Source organism: Falco cherrug, chromosome 6 (genome assembly GCF_023634085.1).
Source record: "Falco cherrug isolate bFalChe1 chromosome 6, bFalChe1.pri, whole genome shotgun sequence".
NCBI lineage: Eukaryota > Metazoa > Chordata > Aves > Falconiformes > Falconidae > Falco > Falco cherrug.
In genome coordinates, this window is record NC_073702.1 from 89,199,526 (window position 1) to 89,220,424 (window position 20,899).

General features: G+C 43.0%; 1 long non-coding RNA gene across 7 annotated transcripts in view; it reads left to right on the forward strand.

Moving 5' to 3' along the window:
• The window catches only part of LOC106631179 (uncharacterized), a 24,708-nt gene continuing 3,809 nt past the window's right edge, over positions 1–20,899 (forward strand). Inside the window, exons 1-6 of one of the 7 annotated variants that reach the window (XR_008732683.1) lie at positions 12–242; positions 703–888; positions 1,764–1,837; positions 5,400–6,062; positions 6,274–6,371; positions 6,606–19,557. This is a non-coding gene — a long non-coding RNA (uncharacterized LOC106631179). Of the gene's footprint in view, positions 243–702; positions 889–1,763; positions 1,838–4,650; positions 4,734–5,087; positions 5,275–5,399; positions 6,387–6,605; positions 19,558–20,899 lie in introns of those variants that run through there. The other 6 variants (XR_003559987.2, XR_008732680.1, XR_008732681.1 and 3 more) reach the window with 6 other exon arrangements.

Consider the following 20,899-nt stretch of genomic DNA (forward strand, 5'->3'; position numbering starts at 1 on the left):
GGTGGTTGGACGGCGCAGCCGCCATGTTAAGTGCTGGCATGCCGCCTCCACCGCGCCAGGGCAGCCATTTTGGATGAGGCGATGCCGTGAGGGACGCCGCGGCCGTCATGTTGAGTGTGGGAGGAAGAGAGCAGTGCCGGGTTGCGGTGTTTTCCGCGCCCTGGCGTTGGCAAGATGAGGAGTTTTAATTATTTTTTTATTATCCCCCCCCGCTCCAAGGGGTGTTGTGTGGGCTGCGCCAGGTGAAGCCCTGCGATCGGTGCCAGGGATCTCTCAGAGGGGCCGTGGCCGTTTGGGGCGGCTGCCCGCGGAGAGGCGCCGAAAACAGGCGGTGATATAAATAAAGCCACCGAAATAAACATGGGGAGTGCGGGGAGGTGGCGGGAGGAAAGCGGGTCGAGGGGCTGCGAGCAACGCTGTGGTACTGGTAGCACCGGGGTGAGGGCCCCGGCGGAGCCTCTCAGCCGCAAACACTATCAAGCTGGTAGCTGGCGTTGGGAGGCTTTCATTTCCAAGTCTTGAGGGTTAGGCTAATATTTCTGCACAGGAAATTGTTTATTGTAAAGTTTTGCCCCTTTGAAGTTTGGGGTGGGGTGCAGTCTGATCCTATATGTATGATCCCGCATGCCTGTTCCCAAACCCGCCCCTGGAACAGGCTACCGTACCCACTGTTCCACCTTTTATCTCTTCTTGTGACCACAGGGTAAGTTCCTTCAGCTTCGGAGTTTGCTTAGTCCGGGTGGAGGAGTCCCCGAGGCCTGTCTGCATAGTGCGGAAACCTCGGCTCACAAGCACCAGGGTCTGCCAGAGCTACTGCCTGCAGAGTCGCCTGGTACCAGTTTGTCTCTGGAAAAAGAGATTTGCATCTGCCTACGCTTCCTAGGGAAGGTGTGTACATAAGCTAGTTGTAAGTGCAACACCAGTGAAATCATGCTTGAGTTGAACTGGCTTTTTAGGGTTTTGTTACTTGTTGGTTGTGCAAATGCCATGAAAAGGAGTAGAAAGGCTTTCAAAAAGGTATACAGGGAAATACTCTATTAAAAAATTATTTTCATATTTTTATATGTGTCTTATTTGCCCTTTTTCCCAAGGAGTACAAGCAGACAATAGTTTGACCTCATAGGTGAAAGAACGTTTACAGCAAAACCACTAAATGAAGTCATGAGAAATAGTAACACGTGCATGCTTCTGTTTTGCAAATTTTTATTTGTTTGTTTTCTAATATCCATTTATACTGTACTGGTGAATATTACCAGAACTACCAGTGCATTAGGTCTTTAAAAATGCATAACATGGTTTTAAATAATGTGCAAAGCCTGCTATTCATCTTTTGTCAGTAGTGAACTGAATGCTGTATAGCAGTTACAACATGCTGGCAAATTACAATAATAAAATAGTGATCAAAGTGTAATATTAATTTGTTCCCATAGAGACAAGTTTAAACACACAGTAGTTTGGCTGAGGAAGGCTTAAAACAAGGCTATTCATGCAACTTTTCATGCTTGAGATAGATTTGTGGTATAAAAATGCCTCAAATATATTTAAGAGTAATTATAATTAATTTGCTAATTTAATAAGCAATATAAGGCCTTTGTGAAGCGTGGGGAAGCTATATTGTTAATACAATGTTTCTCTTATGTTAGGAATCCTGTTACAGTAGCTGAGGATAATCATAGGTGACTATTAATGAGGCTGTGTAACTGTTAGTGAGGCTGTATGAGTATTACATTTCGCCGCCTGGTGGCTGTTCTCTTTTTTTTCAGCCTCGTATCAGAAAGGCAGCGTAAAGCTTATGTTTACCTGGAAGGACAGAAGATGAAGTGGTGAGGGAACAAAGGTAGGACAATTTAGCAAAGATCTTTGACTTTCACCCAGTGTACAGTAATGTGATTTACAAATCGTAAGGGTGCAGAGACGAACCTGTAAAAGCAGTGAAATACTTTGTTGTAAAGCAACAAGCTAGATTGTTTCTTCCCAGATCGGGCAGTAGCTGCCACTATGCTCCAGGGGCCCAACATACGCCTCAGTGTGTGGTGTTAGTCCGTGAAGAACATTTTCCCATTCCAGCTGCGTTTAGTTGATGGTCATTGGCTGTGAGTGTTAATCATCCTTATGTCAACATTGTAAATAATATAATTAGAGGAAGTAATTGAATAATTATTTCCTTTTACGTAGCTGCTATATCAATGATTTGAATGAGCTTAAGGAATAAACATACTCTCCGTAAACTCCACAACCTGCGCCCTAGCACCCTGAAAAAGGAAAATTAAAGCCTTTCTGTGGAAAAGACCAAAGCCACAAGAACGACTGTGTACCACAGGAAGAGAGCCAGAAATATCAACAGTGTCAGTAATTAGGTCCTAGAATAGAAGGAAATTTGTTAAGTAAAATTCCCAGGTGATTTGAGGAAGTGTTTCATATCCGAAGCTACAGACAGGCAGTAAATCTTTCCAAATGGTCCATGCCAGTTTTACCAGAGAGAAATTTCCTTCTCTTCTTGGTGGTATTCTGTAGTATCTAGGACCAGAAGCTTTAATCAGTATGTAGTTTGTGAGTCCATAAAATTTAACTTGAATGCAGGATCAGATGAGAGATAAGCGTTCCACATTAAAAAAAAAATGAAGGTAATCTTCACTTAGGCATAGTGTGAATGATTGACAAGATGTGTGGGATTTCTTTAGTCATTCCTCCCTAAGCTTTGTTGATTGAAGGAGATTACATTTGCTTATGAAGGCAGACTGACTCTTTATAATAGCATTAGCCATATTAGTTCTGTGAAATGGAATCCATGGGTTACAACAGTGATTTCAAGGTTATATTATCAACATATGAAAGTTTCCTTTACAGAATTGCATAGATTGTAAACACTGTATGTTATCTGGAGATTATCCTAGAGTGGCGTTTATCCATTTTCAGCCATAAGGTGGTGGTTTTTCTAAAGCACATACTTCCAAGCAATTCTTTTTTTCTCACAGCACAATGAGAAAACGTTGTAATTCTGAGATATCCTTCTCAGTGTGAAGCCACTCTGCACAGTGCAATAGAGGTTTTAAGTCAAGCAGGACTAGTCTTGGTAACTCCGAGGTCCAGCCTTGATTGTTAGCTGTGGCAAAGCGGCTTTATCGGTCACTGCAGTTGAGTCCTAAACTGTCAGGAGAGGGCGCAGCCTCCCTAGAAGTCTCAAATGGAAAAAGGTACCGTGGTGTGTCAAGATCATTTAGGAAGGCTCTCCGGAAAACCTGCGTGGTCTGGAGGCTCGGACACTCCTCCTGGGCTGAGAATTGAAGGTAGCAGGTAGAACTTGTTATGGTCTACATCCATGTCCATCATAAAACTTAGTCATTCATAATTCTCAAGGAAACAGTATTTATAGGGAAACAATTTAGCTTTTTATTTCTCATTTTGCATTTACAACATGATTCCTGAAGGTAACTATCGTGTAGTGTAATGCAGAATATCTTCTGGAAGATGCTGGATTGCTAGCAGTGGATAGTGCAGTTCTTTCTTTTACTTTTTTTGTTTGTTTTGGTTTTTAAACTTCAAAAATATGGCTCCTGGCAGCGCAAGCTTTTTCTGGCTTCCTCGCTCAGTGTACAGGGAAGAAACTTTCTCTAACCAAAGACTAGATAAATCTTCAAACTTCAGGCAGTTTGCTTCCCTTTGCTGTGTCTAGCAATGCTGCTGATCAGAAACTAGACAGTTTCGTGAGAAATTATTGTGCTTGGTTTTTCTTTCTTTTTTTTTTGTTTTTTAAATTCACAATTTGAATCAGACATTTGAAAATTTGAAATTATCCATAGAATGAATTTAAAATGGTCTTTGGACCTGCCAGGTAATTTCATTTCACTAATGCTAAAGGCTTTAATTTCTGTTCTCATCAGTGCAATGCTAAGTAATTTAAATTTTTCTGTGGAAATGAAATAAAAAAATCCAGCAAACTGAAAACAGGAAATCAAACCATTGCAATTTTTCTTCTCAGAATGTTTTGACTTCTTCCCATCCTGACATGAAACTGAATTGTCACGTTTCTCTAAAATGTTTTTTAATTCATTAAAACTGCATTTCACTTAGACCATTATAGCTGAAATAACCTCTAATACTGCATTATCAAGCAGAAAGAGCTTGTCTGCCCAAATTTGCCAGTCAGCCTCAAAGGCTTTACATGAAAATTGTTTGTGTCTGTGGTTTTGTAAGGTGGGCATTATCAAAGCTAGCTGAATGAGTAATATGTGCTTTCTGCTGGCTTCTAAATAAACAACAGCTAGTAAAAGAAAAATTCTGCAGTTACTGCTAGAGTTAAAGTTGCAGCTGAGCAGCGAATGAGCTGTTACTAAAGCAGCCTGTTACTAAACTCCACTGCAGATCTGTCCTTCAGCATGGAAAGTTGGTAAAACAGATCTATGAGCAGCTGATGCTTGTTTCTTTGAGCAGTGGTTGGCGCCCTGAGCTCCGTTCAGAATCGGTGCAGGCTGTCCGGCACTTCCACAGGGCACTGCAGGGCTCTTGTCTGTGTTAGAATTGAGGGAGCCAGGAGTGCCGCTAGGCCTCAAGGCATCCCCCAGCTGCATCAGGGACCCCTGTCTGAAGAGCATGTCTGGGTCTGTAAGCTGGCTGTGAGACAGAGATACTGAGGTTCCCTATTCCCTGCAGTTCTCACAGCATCTGAATTAATTCCTGCTCCATGTGGTCTTCATGATAGTGAAAGGAACTTGCTGAGCCTCGTCTCCCTCGTGGTAGGTGTTAGCCATTATGACAACACCTATGTGGTGGTCTCTATTCTCTCCCAGGGCTGTAGTACCTCTCAAATCTTTCCAGAGATGCTAAGATACTTTTCTAAACATCTCAAATACCCACATCTTTTGCACCACTGCTAGTTCCTTTAGCATTGACCTCTGGGCATGCAGAATGACCAGGCACTGTTTTTTCTTGTTTTGGGGATCCAACAAAGGTGTCTTAGCTTTTTCCTAGCTCTTCAAGGAAGGGACTGTATCCGTCTAGTTGCAATGGCATAACATATAAACCATTGTAACATATGTTTTAGATGGAACATATAAATCTTCTGTTTGTAGTGTTTGTTATTTTTACAGATCTCCCTAGCTATCTTTACTGGAGTCATAGTTACAAAAGTGAGAAGGCATTATGACATCAGGCCTGTTCTCTTCTGATTCACAAGCCATTAAAAATCCCAGAATTGTCCTTGAACAATCCTAAATGCGTTAACTACAAAGAACCCTATGTAGTTACACAAAATGGATGAAAAGACAGTTTTTTTAGGTAGGTCTTAGAAATCTACATCTGAAGAGCATGTAGATGCTCTGGTTTTTGGCTCAGGCTTATTTGGGCAAGGATTGGGCAAGGGCTGCTGACGCTCTTGTTGGCTTTTTTTTTTTTCTTCTAAGGAACTCCTTTCTGAGTCTCGACCATGCTTGCAGCTGATTTGGATCATCTAATGAACATGCAGGCTCACATTCTTGCCATATGAGGGCTGTCCAGTGGATTAACCAGCTCATGAATGTCAAAACAGCCCCATTTTACCTGCTGTGGTCCAGACCACATCCTCAAAGAGGCAGAAGTTAATGACTTCAGTGCGGCAATGCTATGTGTACACCTGGCCTCAACATGTTTTTATAAGTAACTCATCAGCAGTGTGTGCAAAGTGTATTTTATTGTATGTACAGTTTAACATCGGCAAGGCTTGTTAGCAGAGGCAATAGACAAACCAATGTAGCTGGTGAAAACTGGCAAGCTGTTGGCAGTGCTGGTGTGTTCAGGTGTGAAGGAGATACAAGAAACTTTAAGATGAATGCAGACTGAAAAAAATCTGACTTCAGCCCTAATTTAACTGTGTTACTCAGGCAAGCTGAGGGGGAAAAAACAGCTGACAAGTGTAGCAGCTCAGCAAGCTATAGACAGCCAAGATGATAAACAGGCAGCATGTTCTATTTCCTCCCAGGTCTGACAATACTTCTTTCTCCTAGAAGGTGGTACTGTGTGAGCACCTCAATTGACAGCACGAAAGCAAGATTTCTAACTCTTTCAGTAGTAGAGCAAAGCTTTCCACTGTGAGTAATTGTTTGGGGGTTTTTTTTGTTTTCTTTTTTCAATTTAGAGCCTCTAAATGCAGAAAGCCAGTAAGAAAATAAATCAAAATCATTTAAAGACAGTCCCTTGCCTTTAAGAGACATGGCGGCTTGTGAGTTATGTACATTTAAGATGAAAATAGCTGAAGACCATTATTCTGTTTTAATTATCCAATTTATTTGTTGGACAAAGGTGAGCTGATTTCCATAGCCATCCTCCTTCCTTGTGCGTCAGCTCCTTTCTGTGATGACAGGAGTCAAGAGCCTCCAAACACCCTTGTAGATCAGCTGGTAGGAAATTCTGAGGTACAAACTACTAACACTGTGTACGTATGTGGCGGGCACTATTACAGCAGTCTTTTGCATACTAACATACATGCCCGTAATCTTTACTGACATGTATTTTAAGGCTTTTTTCAGTTCTAAGGCATTTCAGAGTTGTGTGTGTTTTGTGGTGGTTTTTTGTTTGGTTTTGAGGTTTAGGAACATTGAAACTTACCTGTACAGCTGTTTTTATATTTACAGCAAGACCTGCAATATCCTGTTGTAATCACACAAGTTCATTTCACATCTGTATGTCAACACAGTGAAATTCAGGTGCCAGGTTCAGATGTTTTGGACAAGTTTTCCTCGTGAACCAGTGTTGTGTGACTGGCAGTGATGCATATCAATAAAAATAATTTCAGATTTTTTTTTCCAAAGATCATGTCTTTATCTCTTTACAGTGAATGGCAAAATGTCCATTAAACTTAAGTGAACGTAGGATTCAGTTCTAGGTTTTAAAATGGAAATGGCTGAGATTTTTCTGAGTTAATGACAATTTCTGTCTCAAATGCAACTGCCATGGCAAGGAAGGTGGTTCCTTTTATACATACTTGTCAAAATCCTTCTCATTGTCTTTCGCAGTCATATCTGATGCCTGTTTTCAGTACCAAGTATATCAATTTTATCCTCTGTCCTATTTTTCTGTAGTGGCTTTGCTTTCTTGTTCATTGAGATGCAAAGCATCTGGGATGTAGGAACATAACAAGGGAACATCTCAGAAAAACAGGATTGCATTCTGGAACACTGTTGTATAAGAAATATGTGAGATTGGCCATATCTGGTGCCAAACCTGACAAGGTTGTTGTCATAGGTAAATTAATAATAACAAGACAGATTGGAGAGAAAATGCCATGCTCCAAATAGCCAAAATGTTTTTGAATGCCAACAGAAGTGCTATCTGCCCCGGCTGCCCTGGAGTCCTGCATGCAATGACTTTTGGCTGCACCAGCAGTCAGGATGAGACTGTCAGACAGAGGGGTCTGTGTGGTGCCTGGCTGTTGTCTCACCAGCAGAAAGAAGCAAGAGTGAACCCCTGATGTTTGTACCAAGAGCAGGCAGAATGTGGGAAGACACAGGCAGAAGGAAGTGTGGAGAACTGGTGAGGGAGGGAAATGGCAGGATAACAAAGGCAAGCACAAAGACGGTGGCACACATGAGGAGATGAGAAGTTCAACTTCCACCCCTTCAGTATCCAGGATCAATCTGAGATCTCTTGAGAGCAGCTGAACCAGCTCTGTTGCCACAAGGAGAGCTAGGAAAGATGAGATTAGGTAAATCCAGGTGCCTGAGCAATCTTTTTAAATTCACTAGGCTTTAAGTAGGAACTCTCACTTTAAATTATAGCTAACAGGGTTTCAGGGCTGGGAAAAGTTTGCTGTCTCTGACCCAGCTTCTTTGTTCTAGTAAGTGAGGATGATCCCCCAGCAGGCTTACATCACTGCAGGAGCCCGTGCTAGGGAGCGCTTCCCTTCACCATCCCCTGCATCTCTCTGCGCCAGCCCTACAGTCTACGTACAGCCTGTGTCATTTCAAGGGAGCAGTAAGCTGCAGCCAGCCCATCTCTAACGTTATTGAACTGAAGAAGCGTGCATTAGTGGTGAATTTGGCTCATGGTTTTCTAGTTTTATTACCACTGAAGTGAAAAAATTTTAATAAGCACAATTAACCTATCAATTATAGAGTCTAGCGCTTGTTGCAATGAGCCTTGGATTCCCACCATAGCTGAGAGAGGGCTATTTTCAGAGCACTAGCTGGGCTCTGTACCCTCATCTGGCCAAAGGGGGATCTGAGATCAGATCGTGATGTTGAGAGTTCTCACGCCCTTGTTCTTCCACATATGCACTGCTAGTGAGTGGGAAACAGCTCCAAACAGCACCAAAAACACCAAGACCTGCCTTTGGGAGACAAGCTGATTGCCAGATGTTTTAAAGGAGCAACTTTATCTCAGTTTTCCTTGCATTTATGGAATTGTTTATAATGTTGGCCACAGGCTTTTTTCTGTCTGCTCAGTCAGCTGTAAGTCAGCAGTTCAGTGGATTTAAATGAAAGACTGATGGCAACTTACAATCGGTTTGCGTGGAAGTGGCATTGAGCCAACTGCCCTGTCGTGGAATGTTATGTGAGCAGAGCAGATATAATTATTTCCAAATTTGGCCACAATCCATATTTTATCCATATTTATCCATATATTGCTGCAAGGGGCTTGTCTCCTTCGGCAAGAAATCCTCTGGGCAGAGAGCATATCTTCAGTAACTCGCTGTTTAGCCTATACTGGGTGGATCCTCTGTGGAGGAGCCAAGATGCATGACCCTTCTTCCTAGTGATGCAGTTATCTCCCAAAATGAGACTGCTGTCTCCTCAGTAGCCTGTCTCACTTAGGAAATATTGCAGATTATAAGATCATTCACGGTTCTTTGAGTAGCAACTAATTCTTGATACGAAACCTGTTGGCAATAGCCTGGCTTTTTTGAGGAGCAAAGGCTCCTGTGCTTATCATCATGTGGAGCAGGAGGGAGTTTCAGGAGCACTGCAGAGATCTCTCACCAGTCAGGTGCTTGTTCTTCTTATTCAAAGAGATGGTGGGATGTGAACCAACTTTTGTTCAAAAATAACATAGGCATTTTAGCACATGACTGCCCCCCCTCTAGCACGTCCTCTTGTGCCTTCTGGTATCATTTTTATCTGAATTGTACTAATGGAACTCAATTGCTATCAATCAGATGGCCCTTTGCAGAGTTGCTTCAGGGATGAGGCTGATGTAGACTGAACCTGCTGGGGCAGCTGTTGCAAACTGACCTAGTCTTCTCTTGCTTGCAGCCAACCAGTCAGGGGTGGATGGTGCATCCATTTTGTGGCTGCTGAGCTATGAGTCTTCTGGTCTTTTTTTCCCATATAAATGTCTTCAGATGCAGTTTGACAGCCGGTTATAGTGAGATTTTTCCACTCTGCAGTTCTACACCATCAAGACATGCTTAAATTATCCTGCAGGCTGTACCTTCGGAGAGGCCCATGTTACACATCTCTGGTTTTGGCTGACAATTTATACACTGTTACTAGCTAGGCCACTTCTCTGAAGAGTCCCCCTTTCTCAGTCTGACAGAGAGGCAGGCAGATGGAGCTACAGCTCTGTGCTACCTGAAAAAACTCAGGCTGATAATTCCCTACAAAGCATGATGAAGTGTCACTGTGTGCTCAGGTTTGCCTTGGGGCTGGTTTGCTTTTACAGAGATGGACCAGGTTCTCCTGAGTCAGATTCTGTTATGTGCAAGCTACTGTGATGCCTTTAATTCAGTTTAAGAGTGGATCAGATAGGTTTCTTACCCCTTCACAATTATTACCTTGTTATTGCTCTGTTTGTTAATGTGCATTCTGGTAGCATCATACAGCTACAAGCATGCCCCAGGGCCCCGTGCAGTGTCTATGGTGTGTTTTTCTCTCTTGATTGTGTAGGAGTCATCGCTGCATTATGAACTTATCTCTACAGCTTCTCGAGGCTCACTCTTGCCTGTGGGAAAGCTTCACGTGCAAAAGGCATCAGGCCTGGCTTTCTGTGGGATAGGCTGGACCGTTACCTCCTGAGCTGAAATATGACTGTTTATTTTTTCTGCACTGGAACTGATAGGAGGTTGTGGATAGCAGTAGGTCAGAGCTGTGTTTGACCCTAATGTAATGCTGGCCCTAGGTAAGGCTTTGCAGTGGTCTCCAAGTTTTCCTTGGAAGTCAAAACTTTGGTCAGAGAAAATATAGTGGTGGATGAGTCCCATGAAGAACAGGAAGGAATCTCTGCAGTTGTGGCAACTAGTGCTAGTATGTGGGAAATACACAGCATTTGTGTGAGCTTTTGAGTACCAGTTTTATTCCTGTGATCCTTTTTGGCTGTTCTAACACCTTGATGTTGAATTCAACTGTTTCACCTCCCAGGAAGCAAACACCACAGGATATTCTCTGGTGCACGAAGATGCTGTTTATGTTTCCCATTGCACTGGTATTGCTCAGCTATGGAAAACAGAATCCCTGTTTTACAAAGGCAATGGTTGCTAGAAGCGAGGTCTCCCGAGGAATTATAGGTGGCAAGTTGCTGTGTTGGTAGAATGCAACAAGCTGCAGTGATATCTACTTAATACACATATGTAGGCTTTGGACTTGTTGGCATTAAAAACATTTTGAAGATCGGGAATAGATCTGTATGTGACTGCCTTGTATGTATTTACACTTCTGTTGCAAAGGACAAAAAGAAAAGAGAGTGGTGCCTACTTTTTTGGTGATTAATACTGTTTGTGTGGATGAAGATTGTTTTCCCTGAGGCTTTTGTGCGTGGTCTTTTACAGCTAATGAGCTGTTTCTCTGTAAAATTCCTTCAGAGGATACTCCAGAGGAGCCAGCTGTAATTTAAACCCAGAAGATTGTGTCCCAGTCCTTCTTTGACATCTCCTTTGGCTTCCATTATCTTTAAATTACATCCTTAGTGCTGTCACTTTGTCAGAGTGGGATCAACCTTGCCTAGATTCTTTGCCCATGGAAGGTTTAGTATAGCCCTAACTTAGTTAGGAACCTGAGGATTTTCCCCTCATTTCCTTGGGGTGTATTAAAATGGGTTATCCTGATATGAAGAGTATGAAACAGGCAGAAGTAAAAAGAAAACCAAAAAAACGATTCAGGCTCTGAATCTCTAAGCTCCAAAGACCTCACCATCCTGAACCTCACTGGCAATAAAAATTGCCTGTAAATGCAAAGTCTTATATCTCTGCACCCTTCAGGTTTAACAGAACAGATGAACATATCATTGTCCCCCTGTTTCTGCAGTCCACCAGAGCCTTTAGCTCCAGTCCTTGCTCAGTCTTTAGCTGGGCAAAGTAGAGAAGGAATTTGAAGTGAGTAAGAACACATCAGGACTCCTGTGTTTAGCTAAGACTGCATATAAAAATAATATTGTCTTAGAAAATTAAAAGCCTGTGTCCTACATCTGCTGAGCAAGGGGTTTCATGCCCATGTTGTTTTCCTGCATGCTGGCAGATTCACAAAATGGGATGCATTCTCACTGTGGCTAAATAAGCAGCTGGAAGGCTGTTATCTCTGTGCGGAGCCATGGGCCTGTTTCCTTTCTCTTTTCAGGCGCTCTGCCCATTCTTCCTCCTTTGTAAAGGCTGCAGCCTTATGGGAGGGTGAGCACGTTCACATACATTACAGCGTTGATGCTAGCTGAGACTGAGCTCAACAAATTGCTTCTGTCCCATTCCCCCAGAGGTGGTCGCTTAACGAAAGGTATAAACTTTTTGATAAAGCACTCCAAAACACCTGTCAGACTGACTTGAACTTTGTGTAGCCAGTGGTCGTTCGCCTATCGCTGACATTTGGCCATTTTGAAGTGATAAAATGTAAGCTATGCACAAGACTAGCAACCCAAAACAGCTCAGGTCAGATTTGTTTGCTGCTGTAACGTCCTTGGACCTTGACGTCTGTAGCATTACCAGCATTGTTTCCTCTACATTCAAGAGTAGGAAACCACTGAGGGATGAAGGCTGAAACATCTAGCATTCCCAGTGCTGTTTGCAAAGAAACCCACCAACCAAGAGCTATTTGGTAGCTTGGGTTCTGAGAAGGAGCCGTTCTCTTTCTTTGTATGCCAGTGCTGGGCAGTTCAAAAAAGACAGGGATAAAAAAATTCCCTTGTTTGGTCTAAGCAAAATGATAAATTTGCTTTATCTGGTTTTGCTTTTGGTGGAAGGGAGGCACACAGTGTTTTCCCATTGCTGCCTGTTTCTGGCAATGCACAACCTGCTTGAAAGCCACTGAAAGTTCTCATAACCAATAATTACTTTGGATCTGGCTTGTAAGAAACTCTGCTCTCAGCAGTATGGAAAGTAATTAAAAATAAATAAAAGTCACATGTTTATAGAACCCTTTCCACATCATTTAGCATTTCTAGTTGATAGAGTGTTGTGTTTCTTACTCCTGTATGTAGAAGATGCTTGTATTGCCTGTGGGATGGTAAAGAGCAGGTGCTGCCCTAAGTGCCTCAGCTCCTTCCAGGGCTTTTTATTCAGATTTCTTTCCAAGCCTGGCAAGACAGGTGAACCCCTGTGGAAGCAGAATTGCAAATGTCATCTTTGTTGTGTGAGGGATGCATAACCTTCTGCCTTCAGCACTGAAAGCCTTTGCTGTTCTTCACTTAGGGTGGGAGTTTCCTTCCTATTAGCAGGTACTTAAGGAAACATCTAGAGTCCCTTATCTGTGGCCTGTTGTTTCCAGCCCTCTTTTTTTAAAAAAAACTTCAAACACAGAGTGTGTATGTGCGTGACAGGGAGATCAGGCAGCTACATTTGGGTGTTTGGTAGAAGGCAAGTGTCCTCAACCTCCCTTTATAAACATTGGAGCTAAGACCTCTGGAAGACCATTCAGGGCATGAAAATTGTTGCTGCTAAATCATCCTCTGGAGAAGTGTCTCTCTTTCCACTGCCTATATATGGAACCCACAGAGACCAGACTGAATTACCACAGCTGAAATTAGATGCTGCAGAACGTGGCATGAATGCCCCTGCAGTTTCAGCTACTACTCACCCACTAAAAGGCTTCCAGTTTTCCCATTAATGCAGCCACTCAGCTCACCTAAGCAGAAAAAGATGTCTTTGCGGAAAATTGTGTATTAAGCATCAAACTTTATTGCACCAAATACCTCTTTTAAATCCTCACCCTGGGAAGCTGTTGACACATGTTCGAGTCACTCTACCATCTTCTCCCAATAAATGTGTGTGTAATTGTATTTGTGTATACTAGTTACGTGTTGCTGTGGAAGTTTTGGCGTGCTGATATATATCTGCATGCCAACCATCACAGCCTGTGGCTTCGTGGCCGTATATGGAAGTTCACCTGTGAAGGTATCCAGAATTTCCCTTTGGATCTATTTGAGGTCTAAACCAAGCAGCTTGGAAAAGGGCAAGTGGAGCAGCTATGTGCCCGAGATAGGTGGTAGTCCTGGCACTGAAAGTTGTGGCCTCCTGTTTGAAACCTAGCTCACATCACCAACATAGCTATGAAGGACGTTTCTTCCTGCCATGCCCTGTCTAGATCAGGATGTTCTCTGTGGAGTGGTATGCTCTGAAAGGCTACTCCCTTCCAGCACTTCAGGTAGAAAAAGATGGCTTAAACATAAAGGAAGCCATGAAAATTATTTGGAGGTTGGCCAGAGGCAGGTGGGAACAGGCTGAGGAGATGGAGGTCTGTTTGGTCTGGCTTTGTAGATTTAGTGTCTAAAATGTGGGGAGAGAATTGCATGGAAGGAGTCATTGGCTGCAGTTAACTAGGGGGGTTCCTAAAGGCGAGATGTAGGAAAGCTTGAAAGCACACACTTCAATATAATTAGAGGTTTTTCTGAAATGAAGATAAAAATTGATATGCAAAGTCTGTACACTTGGATTTCACATTGAACTACACCCCCTGGAGAAGGCCTTTATCTTACATTTACATCAGGATGTTAGGCAATACACCACCACCTGCAATTTACTTTGACTGTGGTAACTTTTAATCCTTATAGTGTGGATTGAAGCCATGGTTTAGAAAAGTTTCCAGTCTGTTATTTGGTCATTAGGTTGAAAAAGTCTGTGTACCTTGAAAAAGGTGATAATTAACATGGTGAAAGTATATGGAAAGCTAAATGACACTGAGAAGGTAGTTTAGAGTCTTCCCTTTATTCATCCACCTATTAAAGGATAAAAGGGCATATAATGAGACAGAAGAGTGGTACATTGAAGGCAGACAGAAATTTTCTTTGCATGAAGTATATTGCCACTCATGAACAATATCAATGTGTGTAAATGTAACAGGATCCTTAAAAAGATCAGGCATTTTAGTAGCCTACAGCACCAATTGCAATCACTGCAATATCAGTGGTAAATGCATAGAATTTAAGACTATTGAATAAGTTTCAGACTGAAAGAGAATTCTACGTAAAGAGAATTGAAAGAAAAGTCTGTCTGGGGCCAGCTATGCTATAGCCATCTGCCAGAGCATCTCTTGTGCTCTCCTGCAAAACACATTCCAGTTAGCACAGCCAAAGACTGTGAGCTGTTTGGACTATTTGGCCAGTTTTATCAAGTGTAATAGTCACCATGCTTCTATGGTGGTTGGTGGTCATCAGTTTATATTGAATACAGCAACAGTCTACTGGAAGGTATCTGGCATTCTGACACCTACCTGAATGACTGCTGAATGCTTCAAGTGTACATACGTTATTTCTTCTACCAGTGAGCACGTACTGTGCTCTATTTAGAGATACTTGGGTTGGCTCTTAGTGGAAAGGTTCAGACTTTGATCCATCCTGTACAACTCCTGTCTAAACCAGCCCAATGACAGGACTGTTAACCTGGCTGAAGATATTCCCAGAGTCTGAAACAGCTTCTTCTGCTTTATGAGACATATAAATGCTTTATGAGACATCTAAGTTCCCAACAGATGCTGCAGCACATCTGCTTTGCACAGGCAGCTCCTGGTTGCCTCCCATCTGACTTTGCTTATAGCTTGGCCCTACCAGCTGCGTGCCCGCATCTGTACAGTTTTGCACCCAGTAATAAGCCTTGCACTTCTGCAGTCTTCGTAAGACTTAGTGAGGGACCACTGCACCGTGCTCGATTGTGCAACACAAGCACCCCAGATACTGCCCTCTGGCAGCTGAGACCCAGGACTGAGCCCTTGAAGGATGTCTTTAGATGGCCATCAGTTCTCTTTACTGGTACAGGGATGTAATTTCATGTGTTATGAGACCAGGTAAGGCAGGAGGCATACGGACCCTCTGACCTGCAAATGCATCATCTCTTCATCCTGGAAAGTGAGATTCTGCTTTTTACCAGCTTCCCTTTCACACTGGCCAGTGTGAGCACACAGCTCTCAGAGGACAGTCTTAGAGGTAAAACCGCTGTGCTTGTCAGTTGAACTCCTGAGCTGTTCATTCCTGCCCTTTCCTCCTACCCGAAACAGTGAAATGTTTGCTGGCACTGTCCAGGAATTCATCTGCTGGCATTTTAATATGCATGTGTATGATCATCCAGTTGCTACAACTACACTGTGGGAATCTTGTTTCTAAAAATACACCAATCTCTGCTGGTCTCCAGCACTAGCATGAGGTAATGTATCAAGTTCCCTCACTGCCAGTGACACACAGGATGAAAGTAATCCATACAGCTAGTAATACATAAAGACAACAATTATAATCGCAACTGATTTCCCTTTCACTTAAAAACATCATCTTCTAGCCTGCATTAGCACAGCTTCAGCTCCTGCAATGCATCAAAACAATCATGTGCTTCCCCTTGCTAAATAGATCCTGAGAACATCTTCTGAATAGCTCAGGGAGGTTAGGTTTATTATGGGAACCTCAAACCAGTTCATACTCCAGCAGGTGCTCAGTTGCTATCAATCACTGTACTTCCACCAAAACTGAGAGAGATCTACCTGTTTGCATCACTCAGGTTGTGATTGCTGTATTTTGTCTAGGGAAATGTGTGTGCATATCATCTTTTGAATTCAAGATGCAGCAAATAACTCCCTGCTAAGAAACCTGATCTTCCATGTTCCAGTTTCTCTTCTGCATTATTTAAATTGCAGTTGAAAGCGCTATGAGTCAGTGGAGGCTACAAAAAATTGACAGAATACAACCCAATTTTTACTATTTAAAAAAATGGTATTTTGGAAGGATTTTGCATTACAAATAGCCCCTCTGATCCCAGAGGAGCTACTCAGTGTATAGCATTACTCAACCTTACTGTCATATATTCTGGCCCAAAATAACATGTCCGTCTGGTGAGCAAAGGAGGGAGCTTGGGAGCCTGAACTTCAGTGTTGTAGCCAAAATTCACAGTGATGAGACATTAAGTGTGTGCCAATCACTGTATTCCAAATCACAGCACTGACTGCTGAGAAACTATTGTTACATTTCTGTTCTTCCCCCTACCTACATACAGGGATATAGGATATAGGATGTAGATGTAGGAAATATATATACTGCTGTGTACTGTATGTATAATATACATCAGTAATGCTAGAAATGGGAAGGAGCCTTCATGAATTAACACAAATTATAAAGTTTGTCAGTGCTTTGAAGTTCTTCAGTGAGGGATGCTAAATAAAGCACACCTTGGTCTGTGTCTGTAGAGGACATGTAAAGGTCTGAAGCCACAGGATTCCTCTGGCTGTGGGGTTGCCAGCAATGGTCCTCTCTCATGGAGAGGAATGGCCATTCCTGAGAAGGAGCAGTGGTAAAATGGAGGTGAATGGATGTGGAAGCTGTGTTCTGCTCCCATGTGATAATCCAGAGCTTCTCCCAAACTTTGCCCCTCAGAATCTGTTTTCTAGCTGCTGTAGCTCATTGCGCCTCTTCCAAACACAGAGTGTGAAAGGAACCCCACTATCCTTGGTGTGGCCTTTGTTCTTCTAAATTAAAATGTTTTGTTTTCCCCTGGAGATTGTAGTGAATCTGTTGCTTTTCCAAGAATGTTTCTTCTACCTAGAGCCATGTTCTGTCCTTAGTTCTGGTCTGGATCTTTTCTAGACAGCAATTATCTTTTTCATTGAACAGAAAATTTCTTAGAGAGCAGCTGGGAAAGAATCCTTTTTGTCTCATTGAGCACGCAGTCCTGGAGCTGCTGCTGTAGCTTGTCATACGTTACAGTACTGTCAGCGCTGGCTTTTCTCCATCACAAGTTTTGGAGCCAGGCAAAGGCAGAGCCACTGAGCACTCTCGGAAACCTCTAGCATCTCTATGAGGTCATGGCGACAGGCTGCTCCACAGAATGGAGCTCTGTCTCTGTTCAATCAAAGCAACACCTGACCGTGGCCTCTGGGCACCAAGAGGTGATGGCTCATTGCTGTTAGTATCAGATTGCCTAGTACTGATATCCTCTTTTCTTTGTCGCTGAGATTTACTGTTCAGCTTTAGTGACGTTTTTCCTAATTAACCGGGCTTTTGTTCCTACCTTTCAGAGCTGCAAGGAAGCCCTGTTCTGCAAACCAGGAGTCAGCATAGCTCTGTTTTGCTGTTGCTTCTGACTGCTGAGGGTGTGAGTCTTGCAGGTCTCCTTCTGCTTGCTGGGAAGAGAGCTGCTGAGAGGCATCTCCTGTTTAGGGTCTTTCACAGAATGACTCCCCCAGCATCACAGCACTGCTCTAGCAAGGCACCAGTGTGGAAACTGAAGCCTCAAAACCTGAACAGGATGAGAAATGTGTAACTTTTGGAGAATGCTGGAGCCAATGTGATGTTTCAGAGCCAGCCTCTATTCTTAGAAGAGTGTTGAAAGTTGTAATTTAAAAACAAGATCCAGTGCAGTGCTAGCAAAGAATCATATTCGTGGTATTCCTGTGAGTAAATCCCTCAACATGAATTGGCTTGACTTCAAGCTCAGAAGCACTCCACCAAAATAAGGCCCAGCTGTGAGGTGTCTGTAGTACTGATCTGAGTGGGAGAGAAGTACACATGGCACTTGCTACATCAGGTGCTCTCAGTGGAGTGGGCAACCCCTTCCCTTCCTTCCCCCAAGAAACCATGCCTGTAGCTTACTTGGTATTATAGGTCAAACGAGAGCTTTTCAAGGGCCTCTATAAGAGTTAGCCAATGCCAAGTGGTGAAATCTGATGTATATATTCCCCCATTTAAAAATCCCTCAGACACTTAAGTGGCTGCTGTTCTGCTGTCTGGTGGGGACTAGATGCTGCCTTTATACCATTCACAGTCGTTTCTGGTTTGCATCTACGTCACCTAGCGCTGTGTTTTAACTCAGAATCTCTAGATGTCTTAACATGCCCCTTTGTGGGGTGTGTGTAGTAAACAAAGGGGCAATTTCAGGCTGGCATTGAGCAAAGATGGCCACAGATCCATGCTTATGGGTTAGAGCTAGGATGAACTGTGTGGGAGCATCTGATTCATAGTTATTTTATCGGGAGAAAAAACACAGAACTGGCTGTATTCAAATCCTGTTCATCTGCTGCTTCAGTGCTGTTTGGATTTTGAGGTTGCCCTCGGAAACCTCACACATTTTTACAGCCACAGCTGGACAGGGCATAATCCTTTCCCATTTGAGTCATGCAGAATTTTTCCAACAGCTTTAACTGAAAGAAGCTGAGACCTTAGAGTTTCCTCTTGCTCAGGTCAACATGAACTTTAGTAAGGATCATGCCAACAATTGAAACATTGGATCTCATAATAACATGTCTCTGGAGCTGATCTGGTGGTTTTACTCACCGTGTAACCCTCACTTATGAATCCAGTCCCACCAGAGTGAACTGAAGCATGTGTGAGTTGCGCTGCTGACGGGCTGTTTTATCCTATGCAAAAAACCATCAGCAATCTGTGTCTCATGGCCTGGCCGTGAGGTCTGAGTCGTGCCTGTTAACTCCTGAGGCTTACACTGCTCGGTGATGTCAGTGGGACTCTTTATGTGAGTAAGCAAGCTATTCTTTCCTCTAATTAAGTTATTTGATTGTTCTGTGTAGTGCATTTAAACTGTAAAGGAGTTCTACACAAGCTGCTACCAAAGTTGAACATCTCATTGTCAAGTTTCACACTAGAGTTTTACGAGGGAAAAAGTTAGCTACATCTGCAAAACAATCAGAAGGTAAAAGAAGCCGGAAATTAAAGAAGCCAAGAGGGTGTGTAATGAGCATAAATAATTCAGATAAAAGACAGAATGACCTAGTGAAGATTTCATGTTTTATTGTTGTTAAAAGTTCATCATGAAATTGGCACAACACATAAAAACAGATCTGTGGTGAGTGATCCATATTACTATTCTTGCCCGCTTGTTTTGTGCACACCCTCACTTTTTAAAACCAGAAGCTAATGAATAAAAGACATTCATGGGCTAACTGCGAAACTGATGTTAGCACAGCAGAGAGAGGCTGCGCTTTCTGTTGACTCAATCAAATGGATAATGCAGACAGAAATAGTCCTCTATTCATACTTAAAAATAAACTCAGTTTTAGAGTATGCCCCAGCTGAAAATAACTGGAGAGGGAGAGCTGGAAATAACCCTTTTCTTACAGACCTATTTCCATGAAAGTCAAAGGGATTTTTGCCATGGATTTTAAAAGCAGCAGGATATAGTTATTTGTTGACAGACAGATGGCGAGGCCTAGCAACAGAAGCTAGGGAGGACCTGTGGCAAAGTAGGAGTTTATTATTTTGATCTTGCACATACTGCTGAATCTCCTTGTAGTAATTGTGCATGTTCACAACAGCGTGATTGCTGGGAGGAGCTGGGAGGGTGTATCAAAGCCAGATAAAGCGTCTGCAGCTCATTTTTTCTCCCCGTTTGGGTTGGTCTTGGTTCTAACCTCACACACCATTCATTGCAAAGTGACTTTTTTACCTGTACTCCACGTCAGAAAACAAGAACAATACCCACAATTACAAAAAAATCTTCACCAGGTCACTGACTGTTCCTAGTCTTGTGTACCTTTTCTTCCTGACTTCTGTGCTTATCAGAGTGAGCATTTAAGGCTGCTCTCAGCATGACTTCTGTTCCTTATACTGTCATATCAATTCCAGGGGCGCTGGGAGGTTGCTTAGAGCCGCCCGCCACTGACTGGCTTAGCAGAATTGTGGTTCTGCAGTTTTCTGCATGGAAAGGTCACTGTAACCAGTCTCAAAAGAAAAAGCAGTGCTGTAGGTTTCTGAGGGGAGTGCTTCTCGTGGATGGGAGGCAAGATAAGCCCCACATCAGATACACTGCTTGAATGTCGGGGGGTGGGGGTGGGGGGTGGGGGGAGGGGAAGTACCTTAGTGGCATGCCTACTCCTAAATTTTCCTATTACTTATTTGGGAGCCTCTTTTAAAGAAGGCGAGTAGGAACATGAACCCATTCATGTCTTCCAAACTTGTAAGCAGGGCTGGTTTTTTTGCTGCGTGTCCTGGTATGGGGTTGTCAAAGGTGCCGGTTAATGATGTGGCAAATGCCTATCCCTGGGAAACTGTCATGCAGCTCCAAAGCCTATGCTCTGAAATGTCCACTACCTCCCTCTGAACTCATGCTCCATTAGGACTAAAGCACATCATGCTACCCCAACCCTACTACCAGGCTTAAGAGCACTGTGGCTATTCAGGTTTTGTTTCCTCCACAGTGAATAGTTTTAAGTCCCGGAAGATAAAAATCTCAGTGCTGCTCCCTTACATTAAAATCTCAGGGCTTCAGTCTCAGCCTCACAGCAGGAGAGTGGCAGGGGTGGAAAGCTGGCACAGCAGAATAGTGAATCAGGCTCTCTCTTTGGTTTTCAGGCTGTTTACTCAAAACAACCCTTGAGAAAGATGCTTTGCCTCAAGCTGATGTCACATTCAACCGGTTTAGCAATATTACGCCTATTTCTTCTCAAGCTAGTCAAGGAGGGGAGGGAGAATATATGTTACTGCAAGTTCACATAGACAACAAATGAATATTTAGTACAAAATGTTCTTTCAAGGTGGGGCAAACATTTCTAGCTGTGACAGAAAAAGAAGGTATTTTGTAACATTTTTA